The sequence below is a fragment of the Loxodonta africana genome, chromosome 11 (assembly GCF_030014295.1).
Source record: "Loxodonta africana isolate mLoxAfr1 chromosome 11, mLoxAfr1.hap2, whole genome shotgun sequence".
Classification (NCBI taxonomy): domain Eukaryota; kingdom Metazoa; phylum Chordata; class Mammalia; order Proboscidea; family Elephantidae; genus Loxodonta; species Loxodonta africana.
The window spans coordinates 9,627,737-9,642,951 of NC_087352.1; positions in this window are offsets into that span (position 1 = coordinate 9,627,737).

Genomic DNA, 15,215 nt, shown 5'->3' on the forward strand with positions numbered 1-15,215 from the left:
CCACTTGCTCCTCTCGGGCCCTGGGCAGGTGGCTTCACTCCACTGATCCTTGGTTTTCCCACCTGTAAAATGGTTCTGGCGTGGGTGGGAGGCGTCTCTCAGTGAAAGGAAAGCTCAGATTTGGGGGTCACACAGAGCTGCGGGGTCTGGTGCTACCGCTTCCGGGGGGCGGGTGACCTCACCGCTCTGGGCCACAATTTCCTCTTTTGTTTAAAGAATAAGGAAGGCATCTCGAAGCCCACGCATCCCCACCCCCACCCCAGACTACTCTGGTCTCCTGAATTTCTGTCTCCTGCTGTGTCTCTGCCCCCTCTGTGTCCCTCTGTCTTTCTTTTTCTGTCTCTCTGTTTCTTTTTTTCCTTTGTCTCTGTCTCTTTAGCTCTCTATCCTCCTCTCTCTGACTCTGTCTCTCACTGTGTCTTTATATGTTTTTATGTTTCTTTGTCTTTCTGTGTCATTGTCTCTGCTTCTCTCTGTTCCTTTTTTCTTTTGTCTCTGTCCATGTCCACCCATCTGTTTCTGTCTTTGCCTGTCTCTTTCTGTACCTGACCCTCTCTGACTCTTTCCCTCTGTCATTCCCCTCAAGTGATACCTGCCAGTGAGGTCCTGTGACGACGTGTTAAGGGAGCTGGCAGGCAGGAGTCAGAGCCATCTGCAGTCCCAAGAAGAGCTGCAGGAGTGGCCTCTCCTTCCTACCGGTGACTCACCTGGGTGTCACCCAGCTCCTGCCTGCTTGATGGGCCTTGGGCAGGGCCCACAGGTTTCAGGGACTTCCCGGCTGCGAAGGAGAGGAGAATTCCGTGCAAAGACAGAGAGACTAAGAGACAGCAAGAAAGACAGGGAAACCAACAGACAGAGGGAGAGAGACAACAAGCCAAAGGCACAGAGAGGGGGAGGACAGAGAGAAAAGGAGGGAGTGAGACCAACAGATACACCGACTCGGGGTAATCAGAGAAGGAGAGACAGAGACTAAGAGAGCAGAAACTGAGAGACAAGAACAGAAACACTGAGAAATCACAAAAAACAAAAATGCCAAACCCATTGCTGTTGAGTCAATTCCAGCCCATGGCGACCCCATGTGTTACAGGGTAGAACTGAACTTCATAAGGTTTTCTTGGCTGTAATCTTTATAGAACAGATTACCAGATCTTTCTTCCACCATGCTGCAAAAGTTGGAATCCACTCTGTGGCAACTGGTGACTTTTAATCCTTGGAATTTGTGAATGTTACTTTATATGAAAAAAAAAAGATTTTTTACAAATATGATTAAGTTAAGGATCTTGAAATGGGTTCAAACTGCCAATCTTTAGGTTAGTAGCTGAGTGCAAATTGTTTACACTGCTCAGTGAGAAACACCCAACCTCCCCCCCGCCACACACACACAAAAAACCATTACCGTTGAGTCAGTTCCAACTCATACCAACACTATAGGACAGAGTAGAACTGCCCCGTAGGGCTTCTAAGGCTGTAATCTTTACAGAAGCAGACGGCCACATCTTTTTCCCACAGAGCAGCTGGTGGGTTCGAACTGCTGACCTTTTGGTTAGCAGCCGAGTGCTTTAACCACTGTGCCACCAGGGTCACTATCAGTGAGAAATAGAGGGACAGAAAATACGAGAGAGAGGCTGAGATGATGAGGGAGCTAAAGAGAACAATGCCCAGTTGCCTTCAGAGACAAACACAGAGACACTGTGTCATGGATTGAATTGTATCCCCCCCAAAATATGTGTCAATTTGGCTAGGATCCTTCATTTTGTGATCTGACGTAATTATCCTATTATTCTCCATTTTGTGTGTTATAAATCCTGACCTCTATGTGTTAATGAGGCAGGATTAAGGTGGGATGTATCCTGAGTTGCCACCCTTTACCATCCTTACTCAAGCCACGCCTTTGCTTGAGCCACATCTTTTATTTTACAAGAGATAAAAGGAGAGAAAAGAGAGCAGAGAGAGGGACCTGAGTACCACCAAGAAGAAGAGACAGGAGTGAGGCGCGTCCTTTGGACCCGGGGTCCCTGCACTGAGAACCTCCTAGAACTAGGAGACACATAGAGAGAGCTGTAACAGCCAGGACCACGCAAGATGGGGAGAAGCTGAGGCAGAGAAACAGAGGCAGCAGTGCAGTTGGCTTCCTGGCCCACGGAGTGAGGCAGCTACCGTGAGTATACCGACCCCTGAAGCAGCGAGAGAGTTGAGTGCCTTCAGGCAGGTGGCTCACTGGTGGAGTGGGGTGCCTCTGGGCTCTTGGCAGAGCTAAAGAGCTTTCTAACACTTGCCCGAACAGAGCAGAGGCTGGGTCCAGGGGCCAAAGGCCAGAGAGAGGCCTGCCTGCAGGCAAGGCTGAGAAGGGGCTGTTCTGATGGACTGGGAGCTTCCTCCGGAGCCAACAGAGAGAGAAAGCCTTTCCTAAACTGTGAGAAAATAAATTTCTGTTTGCTAAAGCCACCCACTTGTGGTACTTCTGTCATAGCAGCACTAGATGACTAAGACACACTGTTAGTGTGCATTCGTGAGTGTGTGTGAGCAAGTGTGTCTTTCTGGGACCGTCTCAGCCTCTTGCCACCTGCCCTGCAGAAGTGACTTCCCTCTGGATGCAAGGAGGGCCCTTCCCTGCAAGGCAATTTCCTCCCCTTGTCCAGAAAACCTGACACAAACTGCTGACGTGGCTTTTCAGTCCTGGTCTGGCCGCTTGCTGGATGCGGTGATGTCTCCTCTCCGTCTCAGCTTTCCCTCTGAGAACATGGGAACAGAAGGGGAACCACCTTAGGAATGAAAGAGCTGGGAAATCCTTCAAGTCCAGCACCCCTCTGCCCTCATTTTACAGACAGAGAAACTGGGGTCCAAGGGAGAAAGTTTAAATGAGGATTTGCCCCTCTCAATCTTACTGAGTGCTTGTGCTGTTCCAAGCACTGTGCTGAGTGCTTTTTCTATATTAATTTTTTATCCACATAGCATCCTATTTTACAGATGAGGAAACTGAGCCTTGGAGACGTGTGGTAGACTGAGTAATGGCCCACCTCACAGATATCCATCTGGGTGCTAAGTCTGGCGATCTATTCTGAAAAAAACAGCCACTGGAATACCCTATGGAGCACAGTTCTACTCTGACACTCACGGGGTGGCTGTGAGTTGGAATCGACTCGGTGGCAACTGGTGGTTTTTAATCCCTGGTATTTGTGAATGTCACTTTATACAAAAAAAAAAAAAAACATTTTTACAGGTGTGATTAAATTAAGGATCCTGAGATGGTAAGGGTAACCTGGATTATTCAGGGGCCCTAAATGTAATCACAATTGTCCTTATAAGAAGGAGGCAGAAGGAGATTTGATGACAGACAGAAGAGAAGAAGGCCATGTGACGAATGAAAGCAGAGGGAAGCAGAGTCAGAGAGAGAAGATGCTACCAGGCTGGTTTTGAAGATGGAGGAGGGAGGTCATGAGCCAAAGAGTGCAGCTGTAAACCAAAAAAACCAAACCCGTTGCTGATGAGTTGATTCTGTCTCAAACTGCCGACATTTGGCTTAGCAGCCGAGCTGCTTAGCTGCTGTGCCACAAGGGCGTCCTAAGGCAGCTCTCCAAGTCTGTCGAGTCCATTGCCATCAAGTCGATTCTGACTCAGCGCCAACCCTGTTGGGCAGAGTGAAACTGCCCCACAGAGTTTTCAAGGAGCAGCTGATGGAATCGAACAGCTGACTTTTAGGTTAGCAGCCAAACTGTGAACCACTGGGGCCTAAGGCAGCTCTAGATGCTGAAAATGACAAGGAAGTCAGATTCTCCCCTGGAGCTTCCAGAAGGAGCCAGCCCTTTCTGACACCTTGATTTTAGCCCAGCAAAACAGACTTTAGACCTCTGGCCTCCAGAACTGTAAGAGAACAAATCTGTGTTGTTTTAAGCCACTAAATTTGTGGTAATTTGTTCCAGCAGCCACAGGAATCTAACATGAGAGTGTAAGACACTTGCCTAACATGACTTGTAAGTATGGAGTCAGGATTCCAACTCAGGCAGTCTGTCCCTACTGTCCACACTTACAACCACCATGTTGAGGGTTGTTGCCCTGGGGAACCTGGGTAGGGAAGGGGGCAAGGGTCTGGGAGTATCTTAGTTATTTTGTGCTGTTATAACAGGAATACCACAAGTGGATGGTTTTAACAAAGACAAATTTATTCCCTCACAGCTTAGGAGGATAGAAGTTCAAATTCGGGGTGCCAGCTCCAGGGGAAGGCTTTCTCTCTCTGTTGGCTCTGAAGGAAGGTCCTTATCGTGGATCTTCACCTGGTCTAGGACCTCATACCACCAAGAATGAAGAACCAGGAGGGGAGCGCATCCAGTCCAAAGGATGCGCTCCCCTCCTGGTTCTTCATTCTGGGTGGTATGAGGTCCTTTCCTTTCTGCTGGATCCTCTCTTTTGTATCTCAAAAGAGAGTGGCTCAACAAACAACCTAATCCTGTAGATTGAGTCCTGCTTCATTAACATAACTGCCTCTAATCCCTGCCTCATTAACATCATTGAGGTAGGATTTACAACACACAGAAAAATCTCATCTGATGACAAAATGGTGGACAACCACACAATACTGGGAATCATGGCCTAGCCACATGGACACACATTTTAGGAGGACACAGTTCAATCCAACACAGGGAGCTAATAGTTTCTTCCTGAACTTTCCCAATCCCAACATCTTTCCGTCTCTCTCTGGCTATATGAGATTGGAGGTGATCTGGAGAGAAGACAGACCCAGAGAAAAGAAAAATTTGCTGAGTTTGCGCAAAGAGGAAAACTTTCCTTGCCTCTAGCACTTTGCAGCTCCTTAGTTCTACCGCCTAGTTGCAATAGCAAAGCTAATCATTGGCATTCAAGGGCTAATGTTCCTCATATATAAAGAGCTCCTAGCAGCTACTAACTGAAAGGTTGGATGTTCAAATCCACCAGAGATGCCTCAGAAGAAAGGCCTGGCAATCTACCTCTGAAAGATCACAGCCATTGAAAACTCTACGGAGCATAGTTCTATTCTGAAACACATGGAGTTGCCATGAGTCGGAACTGACTCAACAGCAATTGGCTTTGTTTGGTATGAATCAGTACCACCACCCATCTGTCATTTTCTGGTACCTTAGTGGCTTGCATGTGGCTGTGATGCTGGAAGCTATGTCACTGGTATTTCAGATACTAGTAGGGTCACCCACGATGGACAAGTTTCAGCAGAGCTTCCAGACTAAGAGTAGGAAGAAAGGCCTGGTAATCTAGTTCCAGAAATTAGTCAATGAAAACTCTATGGATCAGAACAGATTATTGTCCAGCTGAACTTAAATGTACCAACAATCATGAAGATGGCTCAGGACTGGGCAACGTTTTGTTCTTTTATACATGGGGTCGTTGTGAGTCAGAGCCGACCAGATGGCAGTTAACAACAACAACAATGAATGAATCAATAGAAAAATCAGCAAAGGACCGAAAAGAAAGCACAAATGGCTCTTAAAAGATGCTCAACCTCATTAATACAAACGACACTAAAATACCATCTGTATCAATTAGTTTTTGCTGTGTGCCACCACCCCAAAGAACGCTTAAAACAACAAACATTTATTATGTCTCAAGATGCTGAAGTTGGCTGGGCCCTTCTTCTGGCCTAGGCTGGCTCGGCTGAGCGTGAGTGATCTAGAACGGCCTCACTGTGTGTCTAGGGCCTCAGCTGGGATGGTTGCCCACCCTGCAGTAGGCTAACCTGGACTCGTTCAGCCTGTGGCCATAAGGTTGCCAGGAGTAAGGAAGCAAGAGCGGAAGCTGCAGGTTCTCTTGAGGTCTAAGTTCAGAACTCATAAAGCATCACTTCTACCGTATTCTATTGGTCAAAGCAAGTTACAAGGTCAGTTCAGATTCCAGGGAAGGGAAAGAGACTCCATTTCTCTCCGTTTTTTTTTTTTTGTTGTTGTTGTTGTTTTGTTTTCAGTTTTTTAAATTGTTATAGAAGTATGTATAAGAAAATATTAGCCAGTTCAACATTTTTCAGGTGTGTAATTAATTTAATGATAGCTATTCCATTAATCATGCTGTGCAACCATCACTCTAGACTCTATCTCTTCTTTAAAAAATTTATTTATTGTGCTTTAAGTGAAAGTTTACAAATCAAGTCAGTCTTTCATACAAAAAGTTCTACACACCTTGCTGTGTACTCCTAGCTGCTCTCCTCTTAAAAAGACAGCACACTTCTCCTCTCCACCCTGTATTCTCCGTGTCCGTTCAGCCAGCTCCTGTCCCCCTCTGCCCTCTGATCTCCCCTCCAGACAGGAGCTGCCCACATACTCTCAAGTGTTTACTTGAGCCAAGAAGCTCACTCCTCACCAGTATCATTGTCTACCTTATAGTCCAGGCCAATCCCTGTCTGCAGAGTTGGCTTTGGGAATGTTTCCAGTCTTGGGCTGACAAAAGGTCTGGGGATCATGACCATCAGGGTCCCTCCAGTCTCAGTCAGGCCATTAGGCCGGGTGTTTTTACTAGAACCTGAGATCTGCACCCCACTGTTCTCCTGCTCCATCAGGGATTCTCTGTTGTGTACCCTGTCAGGGCAGTCATCGGTGGTAGATGGGCCCCATCTAGTTCTTCCAGTCTCAGCCTGATGGAGTCTCTGGCTTGTGTGGCCTTTTCTGTCTCTTGGGCTCATCTTTACCATATGTTTTTGGTGTTCTTCATTCTCCTTCGCTCCAGGTAGGCTGAGACCGTAGATGGCCGCTTGCCTAGACTCCATCTCTTGATGGAAGGAGCTACATTGCATTTGCGGCCCTTTGCATTCTACGACACCTTTTTTTAACCTAACAATTGTTTAAAAAAAGAAAAATCTGTTGCTGTTGAGTTGATTCTGAGTCATAGTGACCTTTAGGACAGAGTAGAACTGCCCCATAGGGTTTCCAGGGAGCAGCTGGTGGATTTGAACTGCTAACCTTTTGGTTAGCAGCCAAACACTTAACGGCATTGGCATAAATAAAAGCTTAATAGTATGCTGAGTTGATTTTACGCGTCAACTTGGCTAGGGTATGTTGTTGTTAGTTGCCGTCCAGTCAATTCTGTCTCATGGTGACCCCATGTGTGCAGAGTAGTACTGCTCTGCGTAGGGTTTTCAAGGCTGTGACCTTTTAAGGTGCCTCTGGGTGGGTTTGAACTGCCAACCTTTCGGCTAGTAGTTGAGCGCTTGACGATTGTACCACCCAGGGACTCTAATACACTGAGTTGGTGAGGCTGTGGGGAAACAAACACTCTCCTACGTTGCTGTTGTGAGTATGTATTGCCCTGTGGATGGCCATTTTGCAATTGCTCTCAGAAGCACGTAGGTACAAAACTGTTTTGACACAGCAAAACCACTTACCACTTTTGGGAACTTGGCGCACGTATGGAATGATATGGGAACAAAGTTTTTTGTTGCAGCAGAGTTTGTCATACTAAATTGGAAAGATACCTAACTGTACGAGAGATGAAAGAAAGAGGAAACCCTTTATGCAATTCAGGTTAAATTATTGTCAAATGGAAAAATCTACAGGAAGAGCAGTATGTAGGTACACCGACGTTTGTGCAAAAAAGGGGGTGCATCTGTCCATATTTGCTTGCATGCTGTAAAAATGGCATTTGGAGAGAGTCTGACATCCTCTAACTTCACAAAGAGGGAGGAGAACCAAGATCAACAGCCCAAGGCCGATTCCTGTGAGGCAGAGGTCAGACATGCCTCCACTCTCCAAACTTTTTACTTTTCCTGTGAGGCAGAGGTCAGACATGCCTCCACTCTCCAAACTTTTTACTAATTCTACACCAGCCGTCCTTCCCACAGCACTCTCTACTTCTCTGCTGAGTTTGATAATTCGTTGCAATGGCCACACAGAACTTATGGACCATACTCACAGTTGTGGGGTTTATTAAGGAAGCAACAGGTCAGTTACCACTTAGGATACAGTTCTTTGATCAGGACAACCTCTTCTCAGCCATGCCCACAGGCAGGCCTCTCTCTGGCCCTCAGCCTCATGGCCTCTGGGCCCCTCCGCCTGGCCTCTGTTCTGCTTCGGCAAGTCTTTCAGAGGCAGCCCACTCCACCAGTAAGCCTCTGCCGAAGACACTCAGCTCTCTCGCTTCATGGGTAGGCACACCTACTCTACCCACCTTGCTTTGTAGGCTGGGAAACCCACTGTGCCATCTCATTCCAGTCTCCTAGCTCTGCTGCCACTTCTTGCTATCTCGTGTTACAGCTCTCTGTCTCATGGGTCTAAGAGATTCTCAGCACAGGGACCCTTGGTCCAAAGGATGCACTCCACTCCTGGCTCTTCTTTCTTGATGGTAATGAGGTCCCATCTCTGCTCTGGGATTGGTTGTCTTTTTAAGCCTAGCAGGATGGCAAAACTGACCAATCCCCTTGTTAGGGCTCCACACACATTATTTGCATTATTAGCAGACTATGGGCCACAAGCAACTTACTTTCATAGTCTCACCCTGTCATTACAAAACCATGCATGGCTAAAAAGGCCATATTAAGTAATTCACTGCACTGCATGTATGTATTAAATGACTCCTCTAATGGCCCCTCAGAGGTCTCTGGGTGGCAGAAGTGGTTTGTGCTAGACAACTAATCTAAAAGTTGGTGGTTTGAATGTATCCAGTGGCACTGCAGAAGACAGCCCTGGCAATTTGGTGCCATAAAGGTTGTTGTTGTTGTTGTATGCCGTGGAGTGGATTCTGACTCATAGCCACCCGATATGACTGAGTTACCACCAAGAAAACGCTATTGAGCGGTTCTTCTCTGAAACACATGAGGTCACCATGAGTTGGAATCAACTCGACAGCAACAGGTTTGGTTTTGGTATTGGTAATAGCCCCTCGCCTCCAGGTTTCAAATTAAGGGCAGAGAAGGGTTTCCTCCCTGCCTGTCTGCCCTGTGCACTTCTCTTTGCCCCACAAGCCCGTGTTTGTGCCACTCCTGGCCTGTTTACCCAGACCAAGCTATCAGCCCGAGACTAACCTTTGAGGAGACTGGTTTCTAGTCACGGAGGACCAGTAGCCACTCGCTTCTCCCAGACCCCGGGATCTCCCAGGGGCCCACTCTCTCTTCTTCTCAATTCTCCTGAGAGGGGCCCTGGGCCCACCCGGGAAAGGGATGGGCTTTGTCTCCCAAATTTTCCCCACCACTGCACCCCCGGGCTCCTATCTCCCCACCCACCAGGTTTGGCACCTTCCAAAGCAAACTCCCTGATTGTACACAGTGGTTGAGGGCCCTGCGGGGGGAGTCTGGGAAGGCCAATAGGCCCATGGTGACCTTGGCTGGTCCCTTCTGTTCCTGGGGATTTCTACTCTGAGCTGAGGGGAGAGGCCAACCCCAGCCTTGCCAGGCGCGTTGCTAAATAAAATAATAATCATAATAGCAGCTAACGCCTATGTAGCACCTTCTGCATGGCAAGGAGTCCCTGGGTGGTGCAAACAGTGAAGCGCTCACTACTAGCCAGCTGTGCTCCTGAGAGGTCACAGCCTTGACAGCCCTCTGGAGCAGTTCTAGTCTGCACACACGATGTGGCCATGAGTCAGAGTCGACTTGAGGGCAATTAACCACACCACACCATTCTTAGTGCTTTACACATAGCGACTCATTTAATCCTCACAGCTGCCCTTGGAGGTAGGTCTTCTTAGTTGTCCTATTTTATAAATGAGGAAAGTGAGGCTCGTGTGAGTGAAATGTCTTTCCTAAGACCACAGAGTTTGGAGGTGTCAAATATGAACCCAGGCTATCTGGCTCCAAAGTGTTTTTTCTCTCCCCTAGGTGTGTGTGTGTAGTTTCCTTAATGCTTAGATACCACCACTGCAAATCTCTCCCAAACTAATGTAACCACCGTCTATTGAGCACTTATTTTAACCCAAGGCCTGGCTTGCACCCACTCAGCAGATGAGAACACTGAGGCCCAAATAGGGGGCGGGACTTCCCCAGAGCTACACTCCAAAGAAGAGACAGAGTAGGGGTCAAAACCACTGAAAGGGTGACTCTGACAGAGATGTGCCAAGTACCCAGCCTGGGAGGCCCCTCTTGGAATGGTTGAAATTGACCTTATTCCCATTGAACAGACATGAAAATCGAAAATCAAGGCCCAGTCACAGATGGGGCAGGAGGCAGTGCAGGCCTCATCCAGCTAGGGCAGGCCAATTTCCAGGGAAGGCATGGAGCAGGCAGCTGTGCCCCCTTTCCTCTTTTGGCAACGCCCAGGTGTCAAATCAGAGAAGTCTGGTTCAAATCCTGATTGTGCTGACTTCCCTACTTTGTAGCCTGACCAAGGGACTTGACTGCTCTGAGGCTTAGTTTCCTTCCTGCAACATTTGGAAACTTAGGGCTGATTTCAGATGCTTTTGGGCGCCGTGAGTCAGTTCCAACTCAGAGTGACCTCATGCAACAGAGTAGAACTGACCCATAGGGTTTTGTAGGTTGGTTAAGAGCTCAGCTGCTAACCAAAAGATTGGCAGCTTGAATTCACCACCCACTCCTTGGAAACCCTATGGGGCAGTTCTGTTCTGTTGTATAGGGTCTCTATGAGTTGGAATTGACTTGACAGCATGGCTTTTTTTTTTTTTTTTTTTTTTGAATCCCTACTGAAACAGATTGCCAGGTCTTTCTCCTGCAGGGTGCCTGGTGAGTTCAAACCACCAGCCTTTTGGTTAGCAGACGAGTGCTTAACCGTTTGCACTTCCAGGGCTCCTTGATTTCAACCATACCAGTTGTTAAAGGAGTGAGATGCTTTTAGATTTGGTTGATAAAAACCCACCTTTCTGAGAACCTGAATGGCCCCTATGGTATCTCTGGACCCTCCTGACACCCCCGCTCCCCATGTTCCTGCAACTCAAGAGGAAACGCTAGGTCAGTGGAGGCCACTAGGCCCTGCTCCAGCAGTTGAGTTGTGTTGTTACTGCTGCATAACCTGGCCTACACTGACTGATGGTCAAATACCTTGAATATTTTTCCTGGGGCTAATAATAATTGTTTGAAGGACTGTTGTAAGGACTCAGCGAGTTAAGATCTGAATGCAATGACCAGGCAACTTATTAATAATAAGTAAAAAAAAAAAAAAAAAAAGAACTTTTTCCCATCGAGTCAAATATGACTCATGGCAACCCAACATGTTAACAGAACTGCGCCATAGACTTTTTTCGGCTGTAATCTTTCTGGAGTGGAGTCCCTGAGTGGCGAAATTGGTTAAGTGTTTGACAATTAGCCAAAAAGCCAGGGGTTCGAACCCACCCAGAGGCAGCTCAAAGGAAGGCTTGGCAATCTGCTTCCAAAAGGTTACAGCCTTGAAAAACCCTATGGAATGCAATTCTACTCTGAAACACATGGGGTCGCCATGAGTTGGCATTGACTCAGTGTCAACGGGTTTGGGGTTTTTTTGGTAATCTTTACGGAAGCAGATCACCAGGGCTTTGTTTTTCGTGGTGCCTCTGGGTGAGTTCAAACTGCTAACCTCTAGGTTGGTGGAAAAAAGTCAAGCGCAAACGGTTTGCACCACCCAGGGACCTTATTAATAGTAATAATAGTAATAATACCAGCAACATGCCGTTCTATCTCTCTTTGGCCTCCTTGGGCAGACCCTGGCTTCTCTCACACCCCTCTCAAAACTCAGTTTCCCCATCTCAGTGCTGTCCAAGCCCTCTCACCTGCCAGGGCACCAGTGGCCAGGATGGCAGGTGGGGCTGCTATCTCCCCATTTCTTTGCTTTCCCTCTCCCAGGGCTGCCACTGTAGCCAAGGCCCTTGAATAAAAAGGCCAGGGCACCCTCGGCCTGCTTCCTCCTCTCCAGCCTGGATCATGCTTCATCTCTTCCCCACCCTGGTGCTCCTGGGAGCACTAGCTGCCCCTGCAGGTGAGCAGAGCTGTGGCCCCTCAGCAAAGGAGAGGGTCAGCCCAAGGTCACATGGGTGGTAGGAGTCCAACTTCAGAGTCTGAGCCCTCGCTCCTTCCACCTGAGCTTGTCTGGCAAGAAGCAGCTCAACAGAGTGGTAGAGAGCATAGGTCTGGAGCCAGGCTGCCCAGGTTCAAATCTTGCCTCTGGCACTTCTTAGCTGCGTAACTTTGGGCAAGCCACTTAACCTTTCTGTGCCTCAGTTTCCTCACCAATAACAGGAAGTCCTGAGACTAGGTCAGCAGTTTTCAGGCTGTGTTCCCTAGAGCCTTGAGGTTTCTTGGAAGAACCTCAGGGCCCTCTCTGGAGGCCCAGGGGAAGGATGGCTACAGAGACAGAATTTCTCTCAGCACAGCTGACCAACAGGAATCCCACTTTTGCTGCTCAGCTCTGGGCTTATGAGGGAGAGGTCATTTGGACAAAGAGTTCCATGGTGAGAACTGGTGGATTAGATGGAGCCAGCAGCTCCAGAGCCCCTGGTAGTGCAAACAGTTAACGCTTCCAGCTGCTAACTGAAAGGTTGGAGGTTCGAGTCCACCCGCAGGTACCTCGAAAGAAAGCCCTGATGATCTACTTCCAAAAAATCAGCCATTGAAAACCCCATGGAGCACAGTTCTACTCTGACATGCATGGGGTCCCCGTGAGTCAAAACTGACTCCATGGCAGCTGGCCTATTAGTTTCCACGGCTGCTGTGGGGCAGTCGTGGTTCAGTGGTAGAATTCTCACCTTCTACAGGTAAGACCCTGGTTTGATTCTGGACCAGTGCACCTCATGTGCAGCCACCACCCTTCTGTCCCTTCTGTCCCTGGGGCTCGTGTGTGGCTGTAATGCTGAGCAGGTTTTGGCAGAGCTTCTAGACTAAGACAGACTAGGGAGAAAAGCCTGGTATCTACTTCTGAAAAAATCAGCCTTTGAAAACCCTGTGGCACACAGTTCTACTCGGACACACATGGGTTCACCATGAGTCAGTCGACGTGACAGCAACTGGTTGGTTGCCATCAGCTTCGGCTGGAAAATTCTGTGCTTTCTACCTTCAAGCCTTTGCCTGTGCTAGCCCACCTGCCCAGAACACCATTCCACACCTCCAGGGAAATATTCCTTGACCTTCTCCCAACAACCCCCGTGCCCCAGCTTCAGTTCTTGAATCAAGTGTGTGTGTGTGTGTGTGTGTTCTTTCTCCTTTTCAAATCGCAGGGTCTGACCACTCTTCTCTGCCCACAGGAACCTCCAAGGCATGTCCAGTCTGCTCTTTGCTGGAAAACTGCAGCACAATAACTTGTCCTTCCAGCCAGGATTCCTGTTTGTTCAGCCAGATGTATATGGGTGGGGGACCGGATGGGAGCTGGGCAGAGAAGATGGATGAAGGGGGTGGCAGGGGTTGGAGGGAGACGCAAGGACGAGCTACCCAGTGGGGCTGGAGTTTGCAAACCTCATAGCTCAGCTTGGTGCTCTGGGGTGGGAGTGGCGGTGGACTCAATGCTAGCTGAGGTTCTAGGTTTATCTCTGGGGATTGCTGCAGAGGGGACAAGGGTTTGGTAGGGCTCAGTGGAGGGGGAGGGGCTCTAATCTCCCACCACAACCTCTAACCCCAGAAAATGGGACTCTCATCGAGAACAGGTCATGTGTGGCCCTCGGGGAATGCCAAGAAGGTGTCTACGCCCTGACCTATGGCCCCAGCTCAAGTCTCTGGATCAGCACAGACTGTTGTGAAAACCACCACAGCAGGATTCTCCGACGAGGTGTGTTGGCTGGGGCCTGGGGCCACATACTCAGGAAGGGTGCTGTGGGGACTTGGACTTGATTTCTGGTTATGCAGCTTCCTGTCTGGTTGATTGGGACAACACAGAACCTCAGTTTTCACGTCTGTAAAATGGGCGCTAAATAAGTTCTGCTGGGGATGCGCCCAGCTGGCACACGGCAGGCACACTCCATACATTGTAGCTGTGTTTATTGAGTTTTGGAGGGTCTGGAGAGAAGCCCAGGACTCTCATTTCTTCTCAGGAGAGGGACTCCTCTGAAAGCTAATCAGGCAGAACAAGAAATGCTATGGTGGCAACAGGACCAGGTCTAGGGTGAGGCAAGTGAGGCATCCAGAGCATAAAATTTAAGGAGGCGCTCACTCTCAGCAGCTCGTCATGCACCGGGACCACCATGAGAGAGAGCATCTCTGTAAACTTTGCACCCTAGGTGCCAAGTGCTTGCCTTACCCTAGTCTTCTCCCTGGGTGGTGATAAAGTTCACTTTTTGTTTCTTGGCTATTTCTCCAAAGTAGAACTTTTAAAAAATTTTTATTGTACTTTAGATGAAGGTTTACAGAGCAAACAAGTTTCTCGTTAAACAAATAATACACAAGCTGTTTTGTGGCATTGGTTGCAAACCCCATGACATAACATTTTCCCCTTCTCAACCTTGGCTTTCCTGTCCCCTCCTGCCTCCTCAGCCTTGTCCTTGAGCTGGTGTACCCATTTAGTCTTGTTTTGTTTTATGGGACTGTCTAATCTTTGGCTGAAGGGTGAACCTCAGGAGTGGCTTCAGTACTGAGCTATAAGGATGCCTGGGGGCCATACTCTCGGGGTTTCTCCAGTCCCTCTGAGACCAGTAAGTCTGGTCTTTTTTTGTGAGTTAGAATGTTGTTCTGCATTTATCTCTAGCTCTGTCTGGGACCTTCTATTTTGATCCCTGTCAGGGCAGTCGGTGGGGGTAGCCAGGCACCATCCACTTGTGCTGGACTCAGTCTGGTGAAGGCTGTGGTAGTTGTGATCCATAGTCCTTTGGACTAATCATTCCCTTGTGTCTTGGTCTTCTTCTCCAAAGAAGAAGTTTGTATTTAGCAGAGGGAGTGATGGGGGGACCTCAGGCTGTTCCACACTTGGGGTTACTAGCAATTTTTTCAAATAACTGTGTTTTCCCTCGTCCTTAATTGCGCAACTCAACAAAAGCAAGCAGCTATGTCCAAGCTGAGGGCTAGGCAGGCTATTTAGTCTACAGAATGTCCATTGTGATTATAACTACATTTGAAAAAAAAAAAACTCTTTTGTGTACAGAAAGATCTGGAAGGGACTGTGCTGAAATACTCACGGTAATTGTCTTTTGGTAGAGGGTCTAGACCAGCGCCGTCTAACAGACATATAGTGTGAACTACATAGATAATTTAAAATTCCTAGTAGCCACACTCAAAAGTAAAAAGAACACGTGGAGATTGTAGAAATGGCAAATGTTTTGTAAGGTTCGTTAAACCCATTACCATCAAGTGGATTCCAACTCATAGCGACCCTATAACACAGAGTAGAACTGCTCCAAGGGGGTTT